The sequence below is a fragment of the Triturus cristatus genome, chromosome 4_1 (genome assembly GCF_964204655.1).
Source record: "Triturus cristatus chromosome 4_1, aTriCri1.1, whole genome shotgun sequence".
Classification (NCBI taxonomy): domain Eukaryota; kingdom Metazoa; phylum Chordata; class Amphibia; order Caudata; family Salamandridae; genus Triturus; species Triturus cristatus.
Window position 1 is genome coordinate 1285859565 of NC_140585.1, and position 27286 is coordinate 1285886850.

The following is a 27286-nucleotide window of genomic DNA, read 5'->3' on the forward strand; positions in this document are numbered from 1 at the left end:
GTACATTCTCACCAGAAAAATCCCAATTTCACCATTATGTCTCTGATCTTGCTGAGTGTGAACCCGCAACCAACACTCAAGAGTGGCTTTGAAACTTCATTTGCTTTTTTAAAGAGTGCAAACTTAACTGAAGGCTCATTGTACATTCATATTTTAGAATGTATGCACCATGCAGTTTGGGTGGGCATACATGTCCACTACAAATACATTCACCTTGCTGTTTACATCAGCTACTCGGCTGAAAACTTCATCTTGGAAGAAACTAGCTGCAGATAAAAACATGTTTGCTCTTTAAGACTCACTTTGTTCTTTCATCAGTCCTTTGGCCCTTGCTGTGGCTAAACCACAGAGAACACATTGAAGATCCTGTGCTTTCTGATCAGTTGTTGGAGTTGGATGAAGGGTAACCATATGTCTCCTAAGTAGATGGGCATTGGGTTTGACAGTCATCGCTTTCCCAGAAGACTCTGATTCTTGTTGTGATTCACTGGTTTCTGCAATTTTTTGACAAGTTTCTTCCAGGTTTTTTTTCCATTATAGCACTTGTTGTTACAATGATAGAATGTTTGATCCTCTTCACCCATCAGTTTCAATCTTTTGTGAACTTCATCTTGCTGAATTTCTGCAGCTTCTCAAACTCTCCTCTGACCAGCTGCAGTTAATGTTAGCTTTTCTTTCGGATTAGTTTGGCATATGACACATTTTTCTTTGTTGAAGGAGTCCTCAGATTTTGTAGTTAGCAACACTTTGTCAGGAGGTAAAGATACACTGCTACCACCTGCTTGGCTCATGTTTATGAATTTGAATCAAAGGAAATCCTGAAACAAAAATGGTTTTAAAATAAATTACCAATATGATGGCTAAAACACATCAATATAGAGTTTCCATTTTGGAAAATGGCAGAAGGGTTGCTCTGAGGAGTTATTTTCTATCTCTATTATTCTCCGTGACCCTCAAAACCTATGTTTTGACAACAAAATGAAGTATATAGGTCTCTTGGTTACGGAAATATTACAACATCACTGCAACACGTCTGCCTTTTTTAAAATGTCATCCAGTAAAATTTGCCCCAGATTAGCAATGTCTACCCAAGATAAATTACTTCTCTTATCATACAGAAACAAAAATCAAAAACAAAAATCTACGGACATCAATTTATTTTACAGAGACTTATATCACGGGGCTAGGACAACTTTATTTGATTATTAATCAATAATCAAAAAAGTACAAAGTACATGATAAAATCATCATATGGAAAGCTTAATTCATGTACATCTAATTGTCAGAAAGAAAAATGCCTATTCTACACCCATAAATTTTACAAAGTTTCCCTGACAAAAGATCTACCATACCCTAAAGTCTCATGACCATAACTCTAGACAGGAATGCCATGTTCGATCTCCTAGATCTTATATAAGTCTACGTTTCTCATTAGGGGTGAATGGCCAAATACCATTTCCCAAAATCATTTGACCGTAATTCTAGAAAAAAGCACCATGTTTGAATTTCCCAGATATTAGATAAGTCTACCTTTTCTCATTAGCGGTGAGCGTCCAAGTGCCATGTAATCTCTTAAAGATCTAAAAAGCTTGTTTGTAAAACCTTTAGCTCAACCCTGGGTAGTTGTGGATTTAAGCAGTCAGGCCTAGACAAAGGAACAAGTATAAAGAACTTAGAAGTACCATAACATTGAAATGAGAAAACCATGCAACATGAAAGAAATCTGATACCAATTTATAAAATTAGATCTTATTTTTATGGAATTGTAGCCACCAAAATAAACAAAATCCACCGGAGGGTTATGGAGATATGGATTAAAAAAAAATTGTAAATCACTACAAAATTCCAACAAGCACTGGTAACGGCAAAGTTTGAAAACCTTATAAAACTATTAAAGAGTTGTGTTTGGCTACTGCTCAGACATGGGGAAGGTCAGTGGGCCAAAAAGGAGTAGTAGGACAGCCACATTTTCACCAAAGCAGACCCCTGTTCCAGGCTCTGACTGGGCGAACCGTCAAAGACTTTAACGGAGTGGTTCCGATGCAATGAATACAGGATACTGATTATGCAGTGTGGTCGACAGGGGACATCCTAGGGTTTATTCCTCAGTCCACAGGCGTGGTGAGGTGATTTTCGCCACACAAGTCCGTGTCCCTCAAAGTCCTCTTTGGTCCAGCTAAAGTCCAGTTGCCACGGGACTACGAATCTCTGGGCACAGCAAAACTAGTAGTTCCCTTTGGTGGAGGCTAGTGTCCATCTTGGATGACCAAACTGCACTCCGAAAGCTCTACCAGACCCAGCAGAGTTGGGCCTGGGTCTTCCAGGAGACATGTGGGCGGTCAGTGGCAATCAAGGAATGTGGCTACTGACTTGCCAGAATGACTTCATCAGTTTTTGTGGCCCAGGTGCTGTAACAGGAAGTCAGCCAACTAACTCTTGGAGTTCACCTTTTCTGTCTGGAGCTCGGGAGTGACTTTTGCATGAGCCAGACACCACAAGCATAGTCCCCTCTTTGCTTGCCCAAAGATCAGCAGGTGCAGTCCAGTGGTTGGTGCAGCCACTCTTGCCAGGTCCACGGAACAACAGGGTAGTCCTTCTTCGAACCTCTCTCCAATCCAGATGTGATGTGAGGTCTGGGTGTCAGGGGTATTTATGCCCAGAAAGTGCCCGCTGGAGATGTGGTGGTTACTAGCCAATGGGCGATCAGGTCCTTACCCGCCTGGTGACAGCTTCCTGCAAAGTTTGGCATCTGGCTTTCTCAGAGTGCACTATTATGCCCACTCCCAAGATGGCAGAACCCCTCTCTCAGTGTATGAAGTTGGCTAGCCCACCCTAGCACGTGGCTACCGGAGGGCTATATGTCCACGGAAAAAACGGTTTTGACAACTTTTCTCCCCTCCCTGTCCCTGATGCCAACACTTCTACCTAAAGAAAAGAGCAGTCCCTCTCATGTGTGTCCACCATTTGCCCAGTGTGGCTTCCTGCCAGGGAGAGATGAAATCTTTTCCAAAAGGAAACCTCTATTGTTCCCACTCCTGGGAGTCGTTCACAATTCTCCCCAGGAGAGGAGACAGCTGTCTTGTGGCTAGCATCTGTGACTGGCCACTGGAAACTTGGGAAACAAAGTGGCAACTTTCTCAAAGTTGCTTTTGCTTAAAAGTTAGATTTAAATTCATCTTCAGCATCGTCTGGTTTGATTAATTCAATGTCCAACTTTAGCAGTTTAGTTCAAGAGTTAGCAAAGCTGAGTTGCCAGTGTGTAATCCTGTACATGCCAAAAGGGCTACTGGCCTTTCCACAGAAAAACCAACAAGTTGGAAGTTTTACTCTTAGGATATAAAAATATTTGTTCTACTTTTTAATATACAGTACCGAGCTTTAGGGCTCGATAGACCTGCTGTAGGAGTGATTGATGTATATTAAAAATGGAGGTTTGGTCTTTTCTATCAGGTTAAATGCCAAAGTCAAGTTAGCAGTTTAAAACTGCTCTGCCAGTGTACATTGGCAAGGTGGTTGACACATTTTCATTTTGTCACATCAAGGGTGGAAAATAAGTGCTACAGCCCTGGTGGGACGCTATCTTACAGGCCCTGGGTACCCCTGGTACCATATACTAAGGACGTATATGTAAGTAAAGTTATGCCAATTGGGTATAAGCCAATCATACATTACACTTTTAACGGTCAAAGCACTGGCACTGAGGTCTGGTTAGAAGGTCTCTGTATTCTCAGTCGAAAATACCGGCAGCATCAGTTGAAAACAGTGGAGGCGATCATGCAAAAAGACACATTTCCTCACAACTTCAATCTGCAGCGTCAAATTAATCAGAGCTACAGTATTAGTGGGTCGATAATGACCATGGATAATTCATCTTTAATGTTCTCTTGTAAGTCGTTATAGAACACAGAGGCTGCTGCTTCACCAGTCCATGATGCTTCAGACAATCTTACGCGCGAGCAGTGTAACCCCATGATTAGCAGAGTTAGTACCAGATAGAACAAAAATCTTGTATCCTAAACTGCCACAATTGCTGGACTCTGAGATAGCTAAATGAGTCTCCTGCAGACACACCAGGTCAGGCTTTAATATGGACAGTTCCTCCCTGAGGAGACTAACCTTAGCCGATGGTCTTTTACCATGTATAGCACAGGTAAAAATCCTGGCTGTGAGAACAAGAGTCAGTAATATTTTGGGTGTATATTTGATGAAGTGTTTTCTAATGATGTAGAATGGGATGATAGAACCACTTTGAGCCCTTTTTTCTAACCAGAAAGTAACAGGTGTAAACTCCCTTTACTTTTTCGGACAGAAGGACCAATTACACTGCATTTTTGTTCAGAAGGGTGCTGACCTCCGAATGAAGTAACTCCCCATGAGACTGAGATGTCTGCTTTGTATTATGTAGCCACCTCTTCCTTTCGAGGACTTGCGAGGCTGGTAGCACTTTTACCTGGATATTAGGAGGAATTCCAGTAGAAGTAGTATCTACTTACACCTACTTAGAAAGAGTTTTCACCTAGTCTATTGGAACTGCTTTGCATTTTCAACGGACTGAATTAAAAATGGTAGCCCATCTTAGTGCAATAAAACAGTTTTATTCATCCACTGGGAGGCGACATTTTTCAGACATCCTAAAAATGTATCGAACAAAGATTACCCCTATATTAAAGTATGGGTTAGAATACATTCCTATAAAAAGATGGGGCTTTTTAAACCTTAAGGAGGGAAAACTCTTACGTATGATTACTACTACAACTCAAGCTACACCTGTTCATGCATTCTACTGGAATTAGGGATAGTGAGTGCATTTACAAGAGCCCTGGTAAATCTTGGCCGATGGGCCTATAACTTACTGCATGCACCTGAAGGTACATTGAGAGCGCTTTTATGTCATGACATTTTTAAGGTTGATTCAGGGAAAATACTTTTAAAGAAAATCTAGAGATTGCTTAGGAGCACAATTAATGCTCTACGAAACTTTAACAAATTTGGTCTCCAGTACTCCTGAAGTTCTTTTGGAAAAAATCTACTCCGTGATTGAGCTATGAAATGGATAAGCTTCATTGTCAACAGTTATCACTAGCCAGTGTGGAGTACAAAGAGACCCCAAAATACCTGGGATTCACTCTAGACCATAAGGTTAGGCGTTGCAGATATAACAAAACATTGGGCGGTATATTTGATAAATCCGGCCACTGTGATCTGTGTAGTGGAGGCATTCAAGATTTGGTACATGCCCTATTTGTCTGTCCCAATAGTTCTTTGGTCGAAGCACGCTCCCGATTTTTAAAACTTATTTGCACTAAATATAATATATCTAGAACTATGGATTTGATTGCGCTAATAAGACCTCCACCAGATGAATTTGTATGTTATAAAGTGTTTAGTTTTTGAAAAGCGTTTCTTCCATTGTTTTAGAGATGTTTAAACTATGAATAATAATCTCTTCTGTATACATTGTATTTTTTTATATCGTGGTACTAAGGATCTGAATAATTTGTATATATTATTTTAAAATATTGTAGATCTCTGTAAAGGTCTATATCAATAAAAGAAATTCAAATTTGGTAGCACTTTTGATGTTGTTGCTGTTTGTGGTTTTGTTGCAGTCGTCAATTGGCTTGAATGTCAAGCTGCTGGTAATGTTGGTCATAAGGTTTGTATTGACATTTTCTGTCCTTCTTAATTTTTCTAAAAGCCCAAAGCCTACAATGTCTACGTCTTGGCCCCGAGTCTCTCTAGTTTGTCTTCTGCAATGGCCCCATCAAAGTGGTTCCAGAGTAAGGAATGTTAAAATCCTGTGTCAAACCTCAGGTTTCAAGTGGCTGAGGTAGAAGTAGGAGGTGCAACGAAGTGCCAGGCCATGACAGCAGGACAGGTGTAGCTGAATCATCAGTAGCACTAATAACCTGACTGCAGAACATCATCCCCCCTCTTGTGGTACCTCTAAAAAATCCTGTTTGTTTTCACAAGGTAGTTTCTCATTCAAATTGTTCAGGTCTCCTCAAGGACCTATTGTATGGACTAAGTAGGGCAGTGGCACTTGCCAGCTTAATGGTAGTTGCTGACATGAAAAAGGTACTACCAACTGCGTCCATTTTCTGGCTTTCCTTTACAAGAGGTACAGTTGAAAATGGCGAAGTGGGATGATACTTCCTTGCAGCAGCCACTACAATAAAATCAGGAGGTGGGTTCACATGCAGGAAAAGAGGGTCTGATGCAGGCGGCTTGTATTTCTTCTGGAGCAGCCCCTGCTGTGGCTTGAGTTAGGAACAACTCCATAGCAGGTTCTAGAAATCCTGGACCGAGGGAAGCAGTGGGAAAACAGAATGGTGGTGTAGAGTCCCAAAGATGACTAAAGTCTTTAGCTGGGTCGTTGGGATAGGAACGTTAAGCTTAGTGGCACCTCTTACAAATACATCACTGAGTGTTGTGAAGTCATCTCTATGTAAAACTCTCACTGGAGGAGAATCAGTAACAGATAGGAACTACTGATGCAGAAGAATATGACGACTATGTGTGGTGAACAGATTTTAAGCCACAAAAAGATCTAGACAGTAGAGCAGATATTGGTTGTTTTGGCCCGGTGGAGAGAGAGGAGGGGCGGAGTTCTGAGTAAAGAACGCAAGGATTGGGTCCCCAGGTGTATGGTACAGAGTAGGGGTGGGTGGTGGGGGACAAGTAAGGTGTGGCCTGTGCTCCAACATCCTTTAGTTACTCAGGTTTCCATTTCCCAGCTGTTTTAATAGGAAGATCTTCTACCGCACTATAAGTTCAAACCTCTTCTTGTGACGCATTTATATATTACATCCAGAGTGACATGCAGTGCATTTGCTGTCACTGACAACTTACAAAAAGCAAATCGCCTTTTCAATGCATAGGTGATCTGCCCTCCAGTCACAGCTGCATGTAGGTTCCGCGCACCTTCCACATTTCAGAATGCGTACCTCTTACTAGGTTCTCCTATGCTCAGCTTAATGCGTAAAAGGAAGGCCGTTGTTTAAGCACCACTGGACTCACATTCTGGTTTATGCAGGACCGTTTGTCTTCTTCTAGTTTTTTGACCTGGACGGTTTCAGGGAAAAAGTAGAATGTGTTTCAGTTCATCTGCAGCTTGCTGTTTGTATGACTGTCTCAGGCAGACAATCCTTTGTTTTTAAGTCCCACAATTTCCAGATAATTGTTTTGCATCCTTCTCCAATTATTTAAGGTGCTGATTCCAAGACCTCAGGAGTAATGTCTGCGGTTAGTTTCTGCAGGATTTCAAGCTCCCCTGACATCCATTGTGCCAGAATACCTATCAGATCTTCTTTTCCATTCTCATCTAGCAAACTCCTAAGTTCCTGGTCCAGGGCCATTTCCTATTGGTGCCTTTCTCTGGTCAGTGTATATTCGACTGTCTTAGGACCATCAACAGTCACACCCGCATTTATTTTGTGATTTTATCCTGCATTCTCCATTCTTTAATTCCTTATGAGGCTGTTTCATTATTACAATTTGTCTCACCATGTTCACTAGTGACTTCCTGATTCCAAAAGCCTGGCAAATTTAGAATTTAAGGTTGTTATATTTTTATTTATCCGCTCCAATATCTGCAATATTCTGGATTCAAGTGTAGAGTAGTCTTCCAGAAATGTATAGGGGTATTTTCTTGATCTTCTCCACTCTCTTGCTTTCTTAAAGGAGTGTAGGTGGAGCAAATGAAAAAGTTATGAGCTTTTGGTAAAATTCGTATTGATGGATACTCTATCTACTTGCATATTCCCCACTCATGAATCTTCTCCAGGTGTCAAGCTTAAACTGAAATACTTTGACATAGCTCTCCTGCACCAACAGATAGCCCTATGGCTACAAATCAACTCCAACACCTTCCAAATGTGATGTCAGAGCACCATATATGGCGCCACCCAGTCTCTGACATTAGTTCTTGTCCATTTATTCTGTCCCTTTCCACCCTCTCCCAACCGCACAAGAAGAGACAAGTCTAATGAATTTCGGAGAATGCGGCGCAAAAAACCCCCAATTCTGTTTCTTACTGTGAACACAGTAACCACTTGTCAGGGTGGAGAAACAGTCACATATGTCACAAATCTGCAGGCAGATGGAGTTTTCACCAGAAAGATTATCAAATGAAATTACCTTTCTTTTAATGGATACTGTCACAGGCAGATTTCTCACTGCATGAACTGATACCGAAGCAGTATGCCATGGAGGTAGATCGGCCAAAAGCCTACCGCCAAGCCAGTCAGGTTGAACCATCCAACCTTTGGCAGGGCCAGACAAGAGGTGCATCACAAGAAACAAAACAAGACTCATGATTGATTGGTTGCGTTCAAACAGAAGAATCACAAAAACAAGGTGCAAGCCTAATCTTAGTAATGGCTCCTTCACACTCCTGGTCCCTAGCGAACAACCTTAATAGAGAAATGCATAGGAGAAAAGAGTAGAACGCTAGACAGTAACGTATGCCGAATACAGCAGAAACATTTGTTCTGAGAAATAATAACCGGAAGCCAAGAGATGAGCAGCAAAAATTAAAGCCAAAGGGAGGGACAGGAATCATTTTATGGACTCCAACCACCTGAAAGAGGAGAGTAAGGCAAAAATAAGTCATCTAAAAAAATCACCTTCTCTGGGTATGAAAGAACACCAGAAGAGTCCTTTGACGTATTAATGGAACGTGGCAACCATCTGTGAAACAGCATCCAGCCATCCAAGGACAAACAAAAATAGAAGCAGCACTTCAAGGAAGGATAAAACAGAGCGAATACCAGTCTAAGAGAAATTAAAAGTCATAAAGGTAAATCCCACTCAACAATAAAGAAAGGAAGCAAAAAGGAAGAAACTGAACCTACCAGCAGAGGATGGTAGTACATGAGAGATCACTACTTCTATGTACTTCAACGAAGGATAAAACAGAACGAATATCAGTCTAAGAGAAATTAAAAGTCATAAAGGTAAATCCCACTCAGCAATGAAGAAAGGAATCAAAAAGGAAGAAACTAAACCTACCAGCAGAGGATGGTAGTACATGAGAGATCACTACTTCTATGCAGAGCCAGAGCCTCATTTGTGTTAGTGGTTGCAGGTGGGACCTACTGATACTTTTTTTTGGGAACAACTTTATTTCTATAAAGGAGCCGATATCTCCTCCGCATGTGGGGCACCTGGCCTCCCGCGTTGGATAAATCTTGCTGAGGCCATTAGGAGTAATATATGTCAGATAATGGTAATTGAAATATTTAAGCTTAAGCCTGTTGTTGCTGGCAGGCTGGCAGGGAACAGAGGTTGCAGGGTGGGGGTGTTGGGGAGAATTGGGAGTGGGGGGGCAGAAAACAAAAAATAAAATAAAAATGAAATAAAAAAACTTACCTTTTGGCGGCCGCCGTCTCTCCTCCTTTTCAGTCCCTTCCCACGATACCTTCTACTCAGCTTCGGCGAGGCAGGAAGCACACAGGCTCCCTCCCCGTAACCAATAACAATGCTGCAATGCAGTGTTGTGATAGGTCTGAGGGCCGTGGTTTGGCGCTCAGACAGGGAATGGGATCCTGGGCATGTTTCTCACCACGCTGTGTAATGCAGCCTGGTGGGGAACATGCAAATTGCACATGACTGTTTGGTCGGCCCAAGAGGGCCTGCCAAACAGTCATGCACAGTTAAGGAGTGCAAACCACTTCTCCCCCTGTGACCGCAGCCCCACCCTAACCTAGCCCCATAGTGAAAAATAAATCGATAAGAATGGGGTATTATCATTTTATTATTCCTTTCTTCTGTTATCAGAGCAGTGGGTCAACGCTGTTCCGACCCACTGCTGGAGACCCTACGAACCAGTAAACAAGCCAGCTCCCAATCCTCATCCGAGAAGGGCTTCACCAGCTCCATCTACCAAGCTTGTTTGGCACGCAGCGGGGGCAGGGCAAAGTCGGTATACCTCATTTTTGGGACCAGGACTTATTTTCCCTCATCTTACTTTGACCAAGAGCAAACAAGAGAGAAAAAAATAAAAGTGGGAAGAAGGGTGAATAGTAGAATGGAAAAAAATGTGACAAAGGGAGAAATTAGGAACCTGCAAGAGTGAGACAAAGAGGCAAGGGGTTTATGCTGTTGGACTAAAGGGCATGATCTGGAATCCAATACACACCCTTGTTACTCCCGACATTCAACAGCTCTGGCACAGGCTTCTGAGCAACACTTTAGGCCCTGGCACTTTTTCTCTTACAAATTAAGCACTGACTGCAAAGCCTGTAAAGTCAGCATAACCAAACCAAGCACTGAGAGCAGGACCACTCTCTCCATGTTGCACGAACAGCGTACATGCCCTACCCCTCATAGATTGATAAAAGTAAGACGCACAGACGCCAAATGAATACAAATCTCCTGGGGGAGGTGTGTGGGGGAGTATAGGCACTCATAACTATAGAAAAGGTCAACAGATGCAGAGCAAACAGAAGATATTAGAACATGGAGGGCGATTGATCTCCAAGGTCAGAGAAAAACAGCCATCCATTGTAGTAAAAATACATACGAAAGAAGGCCATCCGATCCAAAAGTGTCCACTTACTTGCTACATTGCCCAAACAGCTAAATGTTACACAATCTGAGTTTCTCTCCCAAGCAAAGGGCAAAAGCATACAGAAGTAAAGAAATCTGTTTAATTTAGTCCAATTCTTCTTGATGTGGAATATTTGCGTATTAACTAGAGATATCTATTGTATGTAATTGATCTTATCTTCTGGGTCATCGTTTACAAGGAAGGCTTGGTGAGTCTACCCAAATGAGCCAGACAGCTCACTTTTAGTCACAGCCCCACAGAACAAATGATCTACAGGTTATCATGTCAACTAAGAACGAAGGCATCCTGGCAGGAACCTGCCATCATGCACACACCAACTTAGTGGGGAACAAGTTATCCTGTACACAATGTTCTAGTTCACCACACTACGTTATGCATAATAAGAAAATATCTTTTCGTGGAGAAGGCCAGTAGGCATCCTCTCAAACAAGAGTACAATTAAAAAGCCCTCTACCACTGAACTCTTAATCACCTAGATTGCCATCTGAAATCGACTCTGTTTGGTAGTGCAATAAACAGCAAGTGCATTTACCCTGTTCCACTTTGTGTATAGGCTGCATTTTTCATCTGATGAAATACATTGTTGGGTTGGTATGGGATTTGTTTGAGTCATTGTAGATGTCTGGATGCGTGTACACTACTGGTATAGTTGGTTTTGTTTGTTGGTATTGTCTGCAAATTAAGATTAATTATGGTGGAAACCAATGCGAACCCAGTGTCTCACTTAAGCCTGAACATAAGCAATTAGTACAAGAGCCAGTACTATGTTTAAGACACCTGGCAGACAGGAAACAAGGGCTTGAGAAGGGTGAAACAAGGGAACCAATTCACTTTACTGAATGCTCCCAAATTTGCAGTTCAACCACCTAAAACAGAACACAGAACATCTAATAAGGGTTTGTATACAATAACAATTGGAACACGCAAACCCACCACTGTAGGCTATATATGAAGCTTTAGCCACAGAGTGAGTAAGACTATTTCTGTAGTTGACCCAGAGAAGAAGCACCAAAATAGAGTAAAATGACTTCAATAAATTGAGTAGCTGGCAGCACACTGAGAGGTTCAGGTGTCATGTAAAGAGGTAACCAAATCGAGTGTCCCAAAAACCAACAAACATGTACATGTGTTGTGGAAATAATTCCTGGTGGGCTTGTGGGGGAGTTGGGTGTGAACTGATATAGCAGCGATGGAGGACAACAAGACACAACGTTTGCAGGTACAAAGGATCTGGTTTGAGCTGTGTATATGGAGTCTCTGCAGTGCTCAACCCAAACGTAATAAACCTCCTTAATCTTTGTTAGGGAAAGTCTCACTATCCAAACTAACAGAGATGCCACGATGAAACAGGAAGGATGTCAAACAATCCTGTATATATTTTATCAGCTTAGATTACTCAGTCTCTAGGTCTTTAAGTTATACCATGTGCACTTCAGCCATAGATGTTTCCTGTGACGAGTGAGGTCATCAATTCTAGTACTATTAGACACAACAAGAACCACCCTATACGCCCATGGGACGTGGGTAACTATTATATATACACACATCACAAATGTTTTGTGGTACTCACTGATGTAGAGCTTTAAGTTTGCCACTTTGAAAGACCTAAATTGTATTTCAGAATCAATTCTATTTCAATAATTAATTGAAACAATTAATTACTATAGGATACCTGACGTCAAGAGCACTCATTAAAGATTCTGGACTCCCAAAGGAATGACACAATATATATTAGTTGCAATATTAAGCATGTGTCAACATACAGTATATTAAAGTGTGAGAAAGTGAATATAATACTATAGGTGATGCAGTGCTCACGTTTACATACATAAATGCAAACAAAATATATAATACACTGTACAAATCCCAATGGTATTGTTTATTTCCCCCCAAATTCTTGGACCATATGGGAAAGTATGTCGATGTTTCGACCTTAGGTCTCCTCAGGACTTTGTTGTCCACCATTCACACCAACGAGGTTTTCAAAAAATGGAAATCAATCAGAGTCCAGCACTAAGTTAATATTTCAATATTTGTAGTCCCTCATAGTGCCAAGTTCTTTTAATCTTGTTTTGCCTCAAAGCAATGCACAGAACACACGTCATTTACATTTGCGGTTCGCCAGAGTGCTCAAAGCATCCACTATTCAAGGTATATGGGTGTGAATCACAACATCAATGCATGGGGAATCTCCCAAACAATGTTAAGACCACCCTAAAATGTGAACTAATCACTACCTGTCCAATAGGTGACCTCTGTTCATCTGTGCATGCCGTCCTGCATTGCCTTCCACTTCTGTCTGGTTATCTACATTATTCTGATAATCTATCCAATGCACATCTACATTCCGACATCCAAGTGCTCCTAAAGAGAAGATAATCAGTCATACTTAACTTACAGGTTAACATAAACTCTTATCTTTATATATTACTCATATGATCCAATAGTAGATGTCCTCAGATTCCTATGAATAGGATTTCACAGGGAGAAATACATTTAAAAAGTCATTTTTAAGATAGGAGAGCAGATGGCAAAGCACACCTTCATTATGTTCACATTCACAGGCTCTACGGTGGTCTCATCACTCTAGCAAGTATATTTCTACCATAACAGGAGTCCACAGGGCAAGAACCGATATTATTCACCTTCTTTGGGAATGCCACATTCTATAGATTTGGCAGCCTACTTGTTCCATTATTCAGCAACCTACAACTAAAAAGATCAAAGTAACAAAGTGAAAGGATGTATCCCCAGCTCTGACTGTAATCACTTGGGATTATCATTTGCCTTGTTTTTTAATATTACTTCGTATCTCCTAAACACTAAGATTTTTTTTCTATCAAGCGAAACACACTGCTTTACAGAACCACTGTGATTAATCGCGTCAGCAAACCCGCCATCAGACAACCAGTTCATGGCATATGAAGACTGGTCCTGACTCATTCCTATCACTTTACATTTTCTATTCGGCCCTACATTCCTAATTTCATAACTATTACTCTCATGCTCTCTAACGTGGAAAAAAAAATAACCTTTCCAAAAGTACCTTCATTTTGTCCCACTCATTATTCATAAAGTCTTGCAACTCCGTTTTGAAAGGAATTAAAGATTTATCTCTTTCTGCCTGTATACATTCCTCCTTGTAGCTACTTAATGCAAAGCAGTTGTGAGGTAAGATTAGTTAGTATCATATAGTACCCTAACTCCAAGCAATGCCACCATCTTAGTCTAGTCTGTCAATAACTTGTATATCTAGGTATTACCACTCATCTTCAGGTTACACTTGCATACAATAGCTAGTTATTATTACACAACTAAGTAACTTTTATCACACCCTTAAAAACGGGAAACAGCCTTTACAACTAGGTTTTTACCACGTTGTGCCTTTACAACTCTTTTTTTAGCAGGCATGTTTTTACCACTTGTATGTTTTTACAACGCATGCCTTTACCACACATTTAAGGTAAGTCGGTGGGTGTGGGGGGTCTCCCCCCACACATGCATTGTTTTTATATATATAAACAATGCGTGGTAATGGCATACCTTGTAAAAGCATAAGCGTTGTAAAAAGATACAGGGTAAAAAATGCGTGGTTAAGGCATGCAATGTATTTCCCTAGATTGTTCCATCTTACAATCCTTAAAAACAAGTATTTGCACAAATGCTCTCACAAAAAAATTGTGACTTAAAGGTTCAGAGCTAACTATGTGCTCTAATATCATTTTACAAATACCAAGCGCTAGATTTAAAATAATAAAACCACCAGCAATAATCCACTTTGGTTAACATGCCAACACATATCTGGCACATAACCTCGGTAATGGTTCTCCACTCACTCCTGATACATTACCTTACCAGAGTGGTCCCACGTTCCTACTACCATCCATCTACTTCCCTACTCTTTTAACGCTCTAACATGCTTAGAAATTAATCACAATGAGTACCTTCACTCGGTCGTATTCATTGCACATGAATAATCTTCTGCATCCATTTCTCAGTGTTTTCATGCCTGCCCTCACGGTATCTACTTAAGCGAAAGCAGGTGTGAGGCAAAATCAATTATTATCAGTCAATCAATCAATCAATGACACTTATAAAGCGCGCTACATACCCGTAGGGTCTCAAGGCGCTGGGGGGGGGGGTGCCGCTACTGCTCGAATAGCCAGGTCTTCAGCTTCTTCCTGAAGGAGAGGTGGTCTTGGGTCCGGCGCAGGTCGGTCGGGAGGGAGTTCCAGTTCTTGGCGGCCAGGTAGGAGAAGGACCTTCCTCCTGTAGTCGCTCTTCGGATGCGGGGGACGGCGGCGAGGGCGTGGTTGGCTGATCGGAGGTGGCGCGTGGGAGCGTAGAAGTTGACTCGGCTGTTGAGGTAGCTCGGGCCTTGGTCGTGTAGGGCTTTGTGTGCGTGGGTGAGGAGGCGGAAGGTGATTCTCTTGTTGACGGGGAGCCAATGAAGGTCTCTCAGATGTCCGGAGATGTGGCTGGATCGTGGGATGTCGAGGATGAGTCTGGCTGAGGCGTTCTGGATCCGCTGGAGTCTCTTCTGGAGCTTGGCGGTGGTACCGGCGTAGAGGGCGTTACCGTAGTCCAGTCGGCTGGTGACGAGGGCCTGGGTGACGGTCCTCCTGGTCTCGGTGGGGATCCACCAGAAGATTTTCCGAAGTATGCGTAGGATGTTGAAGCACGCCGAGGAGACGTTGTTGACCTGCCTGGTCATGGAGAGGGAGGAGTCCAGGATGAAGCCCAGGTTGCGTGCATGGTCTGTCGGTTTGGGTGCGGTGCCCAGGGCGGGAGGCCACCAGGAGTCGTCCCAGGCGGAGGGTGAAGAGCCCAGGATGAGAACCTCCGTCTTGTCCGAGTTCAGTTTCAGGCGGCTGGTCGTCATCCACTCGGCTACCTCTTTCATCCCTTCGTGCAGGTTGGCTCTGGCGGCGGCGGGGTCGTTGGTCAGGGAGAGGATCAGCTGGGTGTCGTCGGCGTAGGAGATTATGCTGAGGTTGTGTTTGCGTACGATGGCCGCGAGGGGGCTCATGTAGACGTTGAAGAGGGTGGGGCTCAGAGATGATCCTTGTGGGACGCCGCAGATGACTTCGGAGGCCTCTGACTTGTACGGTGGAAGGCGGACTCTCTGTGTTCTTCCGTCGAGGAAGGAGATGATCCATTCCAGCGCCTTGTCCTTGATTCCGATGTTGCTGAGGCGCCGTACTAGTGTGCGGTGGCAGACCGTGTCGAATGCCGCGGAGAGGTCTAGGAGGATGAGGGCCGCTGTTTCTCCATTGTCCATCAGGGCTCGGATGTCATCGGTGGCGGCGATGAGGGCGGTCTCGGTGCTGTGATTGGCTCGGAAGCCGGACTGTGAGGGGTCGAGGGATCCGTTCGTCTCGAGGAAGGCGGCCATCTGCTTGTTGACGGTCTTCTCGATGACTTTGGCTGGAAACGGGAGAAGCGAGATGGGGCGGTAATTCTTGAGGTCGGTGGGGTCCGCTGTTGGTTTCTTGAGTAGAGCGCTGAGTTCGGCGTGTTTCCAGCTCTCGGGGAAGATGGCGGTGTCGAAGGATGTGTTGATGATGTCTCGCAGGTGGGGTGCGATGACAGCGTCGGCCTTGTTGAAGACGTGGTGAGGGCAGGGGTCGGTCGGTGATCCGGAGTGGATGGAGTTCATCGTGCGGGTGGTGTCTTCGGTGCTGATCGGGGTCCAGGCGTGGAGGGTGGTGGTGGGTGGGGGTGGTTGAACGGTCATGGTGTGCGATGGTTGGTTGTTGAAGCTACTGTGTATGTCCGTGATCTTGTTGTGGAAGTATGAAGCGAGGGAGTTGCAGAGGTCTTGCGATGGGGTGATGTCGTTGTTTCCTGCGCTGGGGTTGGAGAGCTCTTTCACGATGTTGAAGAGTTCCTTGCTGTTGTGTGCGTTGTTGTCCAACCGGTCCTTGAATGCTGTTTTCTTGGCGGCGCGGATCAGCTGGTGGTGTTTCCGGGTGGCAAGTTTGTAGGAGGTCCTGTTGTCCGGTGTCGGTTCCCTTTTCCAGACTTTCTCAAGGGCTCGGAGGTTCTTCTTGGAGCACTTGAGTTCGTCGGTGAACCATGGGGCCTTCTTGCTGCCGGGTCTGCCAGGCGGGGTCCTCAGCGGGGCGAGCTCGTCCGCGCAGTCGCTGATCCACTTCGTGAGGTTGTCGGCGGCCTGGCTGGGGTTCGCTGAGCTGGCAGGAGGGTGCTGGCTCAGGGAGGTGGCGAGCTGGTCTGCTGTGATCTTGTTCCAGCTTCTGTGGGCGGCTTGTTGCTGGTGTTGGTGGGTCGTCGTTCTCTTGAAGGTGAAGTGGACGCAGCTGTGGTCCGTCCATTGAAGCTCTGTGGCGTGGCTGAAGAGGATGTCTGTGCTGGATGAGAAGACGGCGTCGAGTGTGTGTCCGGCGAGGTGGGTGGGGGTGGACACCAGTTGCTTGAGTCCCAGGTTGGCGAGGTTGTCGAGCAGGGTGCTGGTGTTGTGGTCGTTGTTGTTCTCCAGATGGTAGTTGAGGTCTCCCAGGAGGATGTAGTCAGCGGAGGGGAGGGCATGCGGGCTGACGAAGTCGGCGATGTCCTCGCTGAATTGCGTGCGTGGTCCAGGGGGTCGGTAGATCAGGGTGCCTCTGAGGGTGGTGTTCGGGTTGGTGTGGATCTGGAAGTGCAGGTGTTCGGCGCTGGTCAGGGTGTTGTCGGTGCTGGTCGTGATCCGGATGGTGTTTCTGTGGATGATGGCGATGCCTCCTCCCATCTGGTTGGCGTTTCGGTCCCTCCGGACGATCTTGTAGCCCTCTGGGATAGCGATGGCGATGTCAGGAGCTGAAGAGGCGTTCATCCAGGTCTCCGTGAGGAAGGCAACGTCCGGGGCTGTGGCGTCTAGGAGGTTCCAGAGTTCGATGGCGTGTCTGTGGACGGAGCGGGTGTTGAGCAGGATGCACTTGAGGTGGGTGCTGCTGGTGTGCGGCTGGTCTGGGTGCAGGAGAACTTGCAGGCGTGGCAGCTGAAAGGTCCGTGGGTGCATCGTGGTGTGGCTTGGTGGCAATTCGGGAGTCGGCCGGTGTTGAGAGCGATGAGGGTGGCGGCGGAGTACGTCAGGCGGGTAGGTCGGGGTCCTCGTGGGCCAGGGGTCCTGGCGCTGGACGCGATCCGGTCGCGGACGGGCGCAGACGGGCTTACCTTTGGCGCACCTTCGGCGCTCAGTCGGCGCACCCGCTGCGCGTGGCCGCTGCGCGTTCGCACGGTCGCCATTTAAGGCGAAGTGCGCGGGTGGGCGGAGCAGCTGGGAGGCGGGAGCGGGGAGGGTTACAGAAGGCAAAACGGGGCGGAAAGCAACACGGGGAAAAGAAATAACCACAGAACAGGCTAAAATACGATAAACAAGGGGAAAAAAAAGAGAGTTAGACCAAGCAGGCACAGATTCACGTCAAGACAAGGGTGGGCGGAGCAGCTGGGAGGCGGGAGCGGGGAGGGTTACAGAAGGCAAAAGCGGGGCGGAGAGCAACACGGGGAAAATGAAATAACCACAAAGCAAGCAAAAATACGATAAACAAGGGGAAAAAAAGATAATTAAACCAAGCAGGCACAGATTCACGTCAAGGCAGGGGCACAAACAACTGCAGTGGCGGCAGCCGGCGGACGAAGCAGCAGCGAGGCAGAGGGCAGGCAAGGGGCACACGCAGCAGCTGGTGGCCGTGCGGCGCGGGGGTGTCCCAGGTGTTGTTCTGTCTCCAAATAGTACTGGCATCTTAATCTGGACACTCACCCATATAACTGGATATTACCAAAAGTCATCCAATATATATGGAAAGCTTAATTCATCGATATCTAATTGTCACAAAGCAAAAATGCCAACACTACATTAATAAATTTAATGAAGAACTAATTACAAATGTTCCCTGGCAAAGGATCTACCATGCCCCAAGTCTTATGACCGTAACTCTAGAAAGGAGCACGTGTTTGAATTTCCTAGATCTTATTTAAGTATACCTTTTCTCATTAGGGGTGATCGTCCAGGTACCATTTCCCAAAATCATAACATTAACTCCAGAAAAGAGCGCCACATTTGAATTTCCTAGATCATATATCATAGATCATATATAAGTCTAGCTTTTCTCTCTAGAGGTGAGCGTCCAAAGTGCCATGTCATCTCTTAAAGCCCAAGCCTCACAAAAAAGGCTTGTTTGTAAAACCTTTAGCTGAAACCTGGGTAGCTGTTGCTTCAAGCAGTCAGGCCTAGACAAAGGAACATGTGTGAAGCACGTAAAAGTACCAAAACAGTGAAACAAGAAAATCCTCCAACATGAAAGAAAGAAAGGAAGCCAGGCGCCAATAAGGCATAGTAGGACAGCTACCTTGTCACCAAAGCTGTCCCCTGTTCCAGGCTCTGAGGGCAAACCGCAATAGACTTTAACTGAGTGGTCCTGATGCATGGGATACAAGATGTTGAAGATGCTGTAAGACGCTGAGAATGCTGTGCAGTTGACAGGAGACTTCCGAAGATTATTCCTCAATCCACAGGCTTGATGAGGTGACTTTTTCCACAGGAGTCGCTGTCCCTCAAAGTCCTCTTTGGCCCAGCAAACGTTATGTTGCACTAGACTACAGGTGCAGCAAAATCAGTGGTTCCATTTGGTGGAGGCTAGTGTCCATCTTGGGTGACCAAACTGCACTCTGACGGCTCCCCAGGTTTTGCAGATTCGGGTGCCACTTTTGGGCATCAGGACTCTGTCTCCCAGGCTACATGTCGGTTATCAGTGGCGATCAAGGGATTGTGTAACAGGAAGTCAGCAAAATGAGTATTAAAGTTCACCTCTTCTGTCCCATATTTATGCCCAGGAAGTGCCCTCTGGAGATGTGAGGGATACTAGGCAATGGGCTAGCAGGCCCTTTCCTGCCTGATGACAATTTCCTGTTGAGAGCGCCATGTAGCTATCCCAGAGTGCACAATTCTACTCACTCCCAAGATGGCAGAACCCCTCTCTCAGTGTATGAACCTGATTCACCCACCCCAGGATGTGGCTTACTGAGGGCTACATGCCCACAGAAAAAACGGTTCGACAACTTTTCTCCCCCCATCTGTCCCTGACGCCAACCCGTCTACCTAAATAAAAGAGAAGCCCCTCTCATGTATGTCCACCATTTGACCAGTGTGGCTTCCAGCAAGGGAGAGGTGAAATCTTTTCCGACGGTAGACCCCTATTGTTCCTGCTCCTGGAAAAGGCTGTCTTGTAGCTAGCATATGTGACTGGCCACTGGAAACTTGGAAAATAAGAGTGGCAACTTTCTAAAAGTTGCCTTTACTAAAAAGTTACTTTAAATTCAACTTCAGCATCAAGTCTGGTTTAATACTGCGATTAATTTTATGTCCAACTTTAGTAGTTCTGTTCAAGTTTTAGCACACCTGAGTTGTCAGCGCGTAACCCTGTACATGCCAATGGGGCTACTAGCCTTTTAACAGTAAAAACGACAATTTGGGATTTTTACTTTAAGGGCACATAATAATATATGTTTTACTTTTTAATATACAGCACCCTGCCTTTGGACTCAGTAGGACTGCTGTAGAAGTGACTGATGTATATTAAAAACTGAGGTTTGGGCTTTGCCATCGGCTTAAATGTCAAAGTCAAGTTAGTAGTTTAAAACTTCTCTGCCAGGCTACATTGGCAGGCTGGGTGGCATGTTTTTACTTTGTCACATCAAGTGTGGCAGAATAAGTGCTGCAGCCCTGGTGGGACACTTTAACTTGAGTAATCCTGGTACCATATACTAAGAAGTTAAGTGTAATAATGTTATGCCAATAGGGTATAAGCCAATCAAATATTACCCCTTTAAGTGTCAGTGCACTGATGTCTGGTTAACAGGCCTCAGTGCATTCTCAGAACACAGCAGCATCAGTTCAAAACATTGGGGGCGAGCATGCGAAAAAGAGATATTTCCTTACCACTTACAACTAATTTTGTGAACCAGCCATCAGCTATTCAATCTGAAGGGTCAAATTAATTAGAGCTGCAGTAGTACTGGGTAGATAATGACCATACATAATGCATCTTTAATGTTCTCTCGTAAGCCATGATAGAACACAGAGGCTGCTGCTTCACCTCTCCATGATGCTTCATGTGCCAGCAGCGCAACCCCATGCTTAGCGGTGTCAATACTGGATAGCACCAAAATCTTGTATCCTAACCTGCCGACACTGCTGGTCAAAGATAGTTACATGAGTCTCCTGCAGACAAACAAGGTCTGGCTTTAATCTGGACAGTTCCTCCCTCCAAAGACTTAACCAATGGTCTTTAACCATTTATACTCCAGGTAAGAATCTGTACATCCTGGCTGTGAGAACAAGAGTCACTAATATTTTGGGTGTATATTTGGTGAAGGGTTAACATACAAAACTACTCTCTCTGTCCCCCAAATATTTTTTAAAAATAAGACTGAAGTATCTAAGATCAGCTGCCAGAGTATGGGCCGATGTCAGAATTCTACACAGAATCCCCTACTATAATAAACTGGCACCAATCTGGAATTCACCAGGGACTCCAGAATGTTTGAAAGACTGCCTAGTCAGCCCTTTGAGAAATGCTGGGTTTATGAGATGGGGCAGGTAATGGTGGGAGATAATTTAATGCCGTGGGATGTCTGGTTGAATGATGCTAGTTATAGTCGAGTATGTCCAGATTTAAACATTATCAGCTGGCCACTTGGTTTAAGATGAAGGACTGGACAAACTGTAAGACTAGCAGTAACATATAAATGCTCCAGGAGATTAAGCCCTTAAAGAAGGAAGTATCCAAATGGAATCAGAGTCTAGTAGAGGACGCTGAGGTAAAGATGCAGATGGTTTTTAGTGCATGGGCAGACAACCTATCTCAAGAAGAGTTGCAGCAACTCTGGAAAGTAGAAAGCATTTGTTCATCATGCATAGAATCCATTCGACACCCATGAAGCGGGCAAAGGTCAAGGGAAACAGGGATCCCAGGTGTAAAAGGTGAGGAGGTCAGGATGTCAATGACATGCACATGTTCGTCAGCTGCCGGCTTTGATTCACTTCTGGCAGTCGGTGGGTAAGACGATTGCAAGTATGCTTGGAAGCGCGGTGGAGTGAAGCTCAAAGTTGATGTTATATTACAACGCTGGGTGATGCAGCAGGGTGGGGCTAATCTGAACTTGATTTTGGGAAATTATGTTTCCTCTTGTTCCTCTTTGCAAGGAGAGAGATATGTAGGAGGTGGTCAAAGCTGGAACCTCACACCTGGTCAAATTGGTGGAGATCAGTGATCTATATGCACCGTAAAGAATATATTAGACAAGGTCCACCCTTGTAATCAGTCCATGTGGGTCCCTCAGGTGAGGATGCTGGAAGAGACAGGGTCAAATGATTATACCTGCACTGCAGTTGAAAAAAAACTACTCTCTCCTAATGTAATTATCTGTTGTCTTATGATGTAGAATGGGATGGTAGTCCCACCATGGGGCCTTCTTTCAAACCATAACGTAACAGGGGTAAACTCCCTTTTCTTTTTAGGATGGAGGAACATTTCCACTGCATATTTGTTCAGAAGGGTGCTGGCGCCCAAATGGAGTAACTCTCTGTGGGACTGAGATGTCTTCTTTGAAGAAGGGGAGGACCACAACCTCTTGTCCAGTAAACAGCACCAAATTGTTTGTTGTTGTTTTCTTTTACACACCCAGATGATTGCTGATGCTTCCTACTACTAAAGTGGCCAATGCAAAAGGGGGGAGTGAAGAGTCACTGCTTGGTTTTTCTGTAGCAGATGGTATTAATGTAGCCAGCTCTTCTTTTTGAGGACTTATGAGGCTGGAAGGGCTTTTGATGTTGTTGCTGTTGATGGTTTTGTTGCAGCCGTCAACCAGCGTGATTCACATGCTGCTGGTAATGTTGGTCATAAGGTTTGTACTGACATTTTCTGTATTCCTTCTTTTCAAAACAGAAAGCCTTCAGTGTCTGCAATTCGGCCTTGAGGCTCTATATTTTGCCATCCGCAATGACCCCATGAGAGTGGTTACAGAGTTCGGAAGGTTTAAAATCCTCTGCTGAGCCTTAGGTTTCAAACTGCTGAGGAAAACTCAAGAGATGCAACAAAGTGCCAGTCCATGACAGTAGCACAGGGGTACCTGAATCATCAGGAGCACTGATTACCACATTGTAGACCTTCATCCACCCTCATGTGGTACTTCTGAAAAATCCTGTTTGTTTTCACAAGGTAGTTTCTCATTAAAATGCTTTAATGTTTTCTCAAAGACCTACTGTACTGACTGAGTAGGGCAGTGGCACTTGCCAGCTTCATGGTAGTTGCTAACATGAAAAACTTTCTACCAACTGCGTCCATTTTCTTGCTTTCCTTTACAAAAAGTATATTTGAAAATGGCACAGTGGGATAATACTTCCTTGCAGCAGCCACTATGAAAGAATCAGGAGGTGGGTCCACATGCAGGAAAAGAGGGTCTTATTCAGGCGACTTGTATTTCTTTTGGAGCTGCCTTTACTGTGGCTAGGGTTAGAAACAACTCCATAGCAGGTTCTAGAAATCCCGGACTAAGGGAAGCAGTGGGCGAACAGAACAGTTTTGTAGAGTCCCAAAGATGACTAAAGTCTTTGGCTGGATAGTTGGGATAGGAATGCTAAGTTTAGTGGTACCTCTTACAAGGACATCACTGACTGTTATGAAGCCATATATGGGTAAAACTCTCACTGGAGGAGAATCAGAAAGAGTTACTGATGAAGAAGAATATGAAGACTGTGTGATGAGCAGATTTTAAGCCAGAGGAAGCTCTAGACTGTTATGCAGATCTTGAACAATTAATAGATCTGGAGTGGTGGGATGTGAAATACCGATATGATGAAGAATAGTTTTAAGGACCCTTGATGATGACGACTCCTGCGATGAGAACTTCTAAAACACCTCCTTGGATTTCTAAATGTACCTTTTAAAACATGGGGCACATGATAGGCCATAGAAGGGCATCAGCAGAAGGAGGATGTAAAGCAGACTGGGTCAGCGCATGTTGAGACATCATCTAGGGCTGCAGGTAGAGCAGATTGAGTGTGAACCAGAGGTGCACACAGCTCTCATGGCACAGGTAAATACGCTACCCGCATAGCTGCTGTTCTCTTGCTGTCCTCCCCGGTCCACCACAGCACTTTGTGCTGTTTGTATGGAGGGAGAACTTGAATTCTTTTTTACCTCACTTCCTGGTGGCCATTAGCGGGCGCCATTTTGAGAACGAGACGGTCTCGTCTCTCCTCGGAGCACCTCCCTGCTGGTATTTAAATCAGGGATGGCACCGACGCGCAGCTCTTAGATGCAGACCGTTAGACACGGTCCTACGTGCTTTTAAATTGTACATGTGATGATTTTAATGTTGGGAACTGCTAAAATCTTTATTTGCACTGGTATCGTGATTGTTTTTTAATATCACTGCCACTTAGTTCAATTATTAAATACGCTACCTGCATAGCCGCTGTTCTCTTGCTGTCCTCCCCGATCCACCGCAGCACTTTTCGCTGTTTGTGTGGAGGGAGAAGTTGAAATCTTTTTTTACCTCACTTCCTGGTGGCCATTAGCGGGCACCATTTTGAGAACAAGATGGTCTAGGTTCTCTTCGGAGCACCTCCCTGCTGGTATTTAAATCAGGGATGATACTGTCTGCGCCCGTACGCGCCTGGACGTCGCCAGATGCCAGGACCCCTGGTCCCAGGCCGCCCGCAGGCAAATCACACGGGACTTTCTGCTTGCCTTACAATCGACTGCTGCGTGCGGGCAGCACAATTGAAACCCCGATTCTTCCCCCACACAGTGCAACATATGCAGTTTTGGGGTAGGTATCTGCTCCCGGCTGCCACTCCCTGCCTCTGGCTTGAAAGATTTTGCGATCTACAACCTTAACTGCAGGGCCCTTGCCAAACATCTCGCAGAGGCATTAGACCTCCTGCAAGAAACTGCACAGGACATTTTATTCCTTACGGAAACCTGGCTCACCACTGATTCTGTGGCCATTCCGGCCTTGGCCACCCCTGCAGGCTACCTGATGTGCAACCAGAATAGAACAGTCGGGAGGGGAGAGGAGAGGATTAGCCATTATACTCAAATACGTTTATTCCTGCATCCTCACTCTGCAGAACATCCCTGATTGTGAAAGTGCCCTCTTTAAAATTGTGCTGACCCACAATTATACATTATCTGGGCTGCTTATATATCGCCAACCGGGTACTGCATAAGCCTTTATAGAAGCTCTAGCTAACACTGCATCCACGCTAATACTAGAAGCAGCCAATTTTAGCATTTTTGGGGACCTTAACCTACATTTGGAATGCCAAGAGTCCCAGGAGACTATCAACTTCCTGGGAAATATAGCTGCATGCCAGCTAAGGCGGTTGGTTGAGGGACCGACACATGTAGCTGGCCAACTCCTTGATCCCATATCCACTAATCTCCAGGCTATGGAGGCTGACCCCCTCCTCCTTCCGATGCTTTGGACGGAACATACACTCATCTCTCTGCAACTTTGTTTAGAAGGCCCCCCACGGCCACTCCTCCGCCCGCCTTCAATGAGGCGCCCATGGCATAAATTAGACCCTACTATCTTTACAGCCACTCTAAACTCGCATTGCTTCGAATGGCCAATAGATATAGAGACAGCTGAGGCTAACTTTAGGGGATGCATCCCAGAAAAAATGATCTAGGCCAAGCGTACCCAAACTCACGCATGGTACAATGAGTCTTTGACTACGGAAAATAAAAAAATTTAAATTCTAGAACGGGCCTGGAGAAGGTCCTATGATCTCACAGCACAAACTAGCTATAGGAACGCAGGTAAGCTGGTCCGGAAGACCAAGGCAATGTGCTATGCTAACATAATCTCTATAAGCAGTAATCCAACTAAAACCATCTTTTCTCTTACGAAAGACATGGTAACCCCCCCCCCCGCCTACTGCCAATAACACTATATCCTCTAATCTGCAATGCGAGACACTGGCTAAAAATTTTATTAGCAAAGTGGAACGCGTATACAGCGCATTCTGTCCGGAGAAGGTTTCCTCCAATCCCCGGAGGAATCCACTCTTGGTCGCTATGGCCTACACCTTCTGCCCATGTCCCGTAAAGACACTGAGGCCGTGTGGACCAAGGTAACCCCTGACGATCCTTCAAAACCTGATCTTTTTTGGAAATTTCACGACTGCCTTATATCGGAGGGCCGGGAGGTGATTAACAGGTCACTATCAGCAGCGGTGATGCCTAAGTCCTGGAAGCATGACAAAGTTATCCCCCTGTTAAAAAAACCACACTGGATGAGTCTCCAAACATTTGCCCAATATCTCTGCTCCCATACCTTGCCAAAATTATGGAGTCCCATGTCAATTCCATCTTCACTCAATACCTAGAAGCGAATTCGATTCTAGACCAGTCACAAAATAGCTTCCGGTCTACACATAGCACTAAATCTGCACTACTTGCAGTCACAGAGCAGCTACGGTCTGCACTGGATGAGGGTAGAACCTCAGCACTGCTCCTGTTGGATCTCAGCGCAGACTTCGACACGGTCTCCCACAGGATTTTGCTACATTGGCTAGAGTAGATTGGAGTCAACGGCAAGGCCCTGGCCTGGTTCACGTCCTTTTTGACCGATCGGTCCTTCCAGGTCTCTGCTCCTCCCTTTACCTTTAATGTCCGTCCTCTCGGCTGTGGTGTTCCCCAGGGATCTGCTCTGAGCTCCACTCTATTTAATATTTATGTCCGTGCCCTGGCCCTTCTGGCCAAAGCCCAGAACATGGCAATGGTATCATACGTCGATTCTCCAACAACTCTAAGCACGATAAGGCGAAATTCCAAGACGATCTTACGGCCATTTCTGAATGGATGGCTGACAACTACTTGCAACTGAATTCCACAAAGTCAGAAGTGCTTTTGGTGGGTCGAGATACCCATCTATGGGGCAATCAATGGTGGCCTATGGCCTTGGTACCCCTCCACAGCCAAAAAACGTGGTTAAGAATTTTGTTGGACAGCACCCTTTCATTCGATGGGCCTGCTAAGGCTGTGGCTGGCACTTGTTTTGGTCTTTTACGTGGCCTGGAACCCATTTTGGGATTCTTTGATGAACCTACCTGACAGATGATTGTTCAATCCACCGTGCTGTCACAACTTGACTACTGTAATGGGATGTTATTTGGCGCCAACAAAGCAGTGACCAAAAGACTTCAACGGGCACAGAATGCGGCTGCCCGCATGCTCTTTGCACTACTTAAGCAGTGCCATGCCGTAGACCTTCTTCAACAGCTTAACTGGTTTCCTATAGAACAGAGTCCACTTTAAGACCCTATGCACCACACACAAGATCCTGCATAGCCTGGGTCCGCAAATTTTCAGTGAGCTGTGCTCGGTGTATACTTCAGCCCGAGCCCTGCGCTCTGCGGACCTGCACTTGGCCTGTGTCCTGCGGGTGCGCAGGACAAGAGCAGGGGGCGCTCTTTCAGGGCACTGGCACCTGCCCTCTGGAATTCCATCCCGCTTGCTGCTTGTGGCACACAGGACCATTGGGTTTCAGTAAAATGATTAAGACGTGGCTTTTTTCCATCCTTTAGCCTAACTGCCTCTCTGTCAGTCTGCCTATCAGTCAAGAAAGCTTTATTCGATTGTAAACAAACAATCATAAAAGCACAATAGCAGCATTACATACATGTTAAAAATACATATAATA

General features: G+C 45.1%; 1 protein-coding gene across 2 annotated transcripts in view; it reads right to left on the bottom strand.

Moving 5' to 3' along the window:
• The window catches only part of LOC146856590 (volume-regulated anion channel subunit LRRC8A-like), a 276776-nt gene that overhangs the window by 204850 nt on the left and 44640 nt on the right, over positions 1 to 27286 (bottom strand). The window contains exon 2 of one of the 2 annotated variants that reach the window (XM_085650748.1): positions 12811 to 12937. The exons of the other annotated variant lie outside the window; for it this stretch is intronic. The gene's annotated coding sequence lies outside the window, so the exon portion shown is untranslated. The remainder of the gene's footprint in view (positions 1 to 12810; positions 12938 to 27286) is intronic. 2 annotated transcript variants of the gene reach the window in all.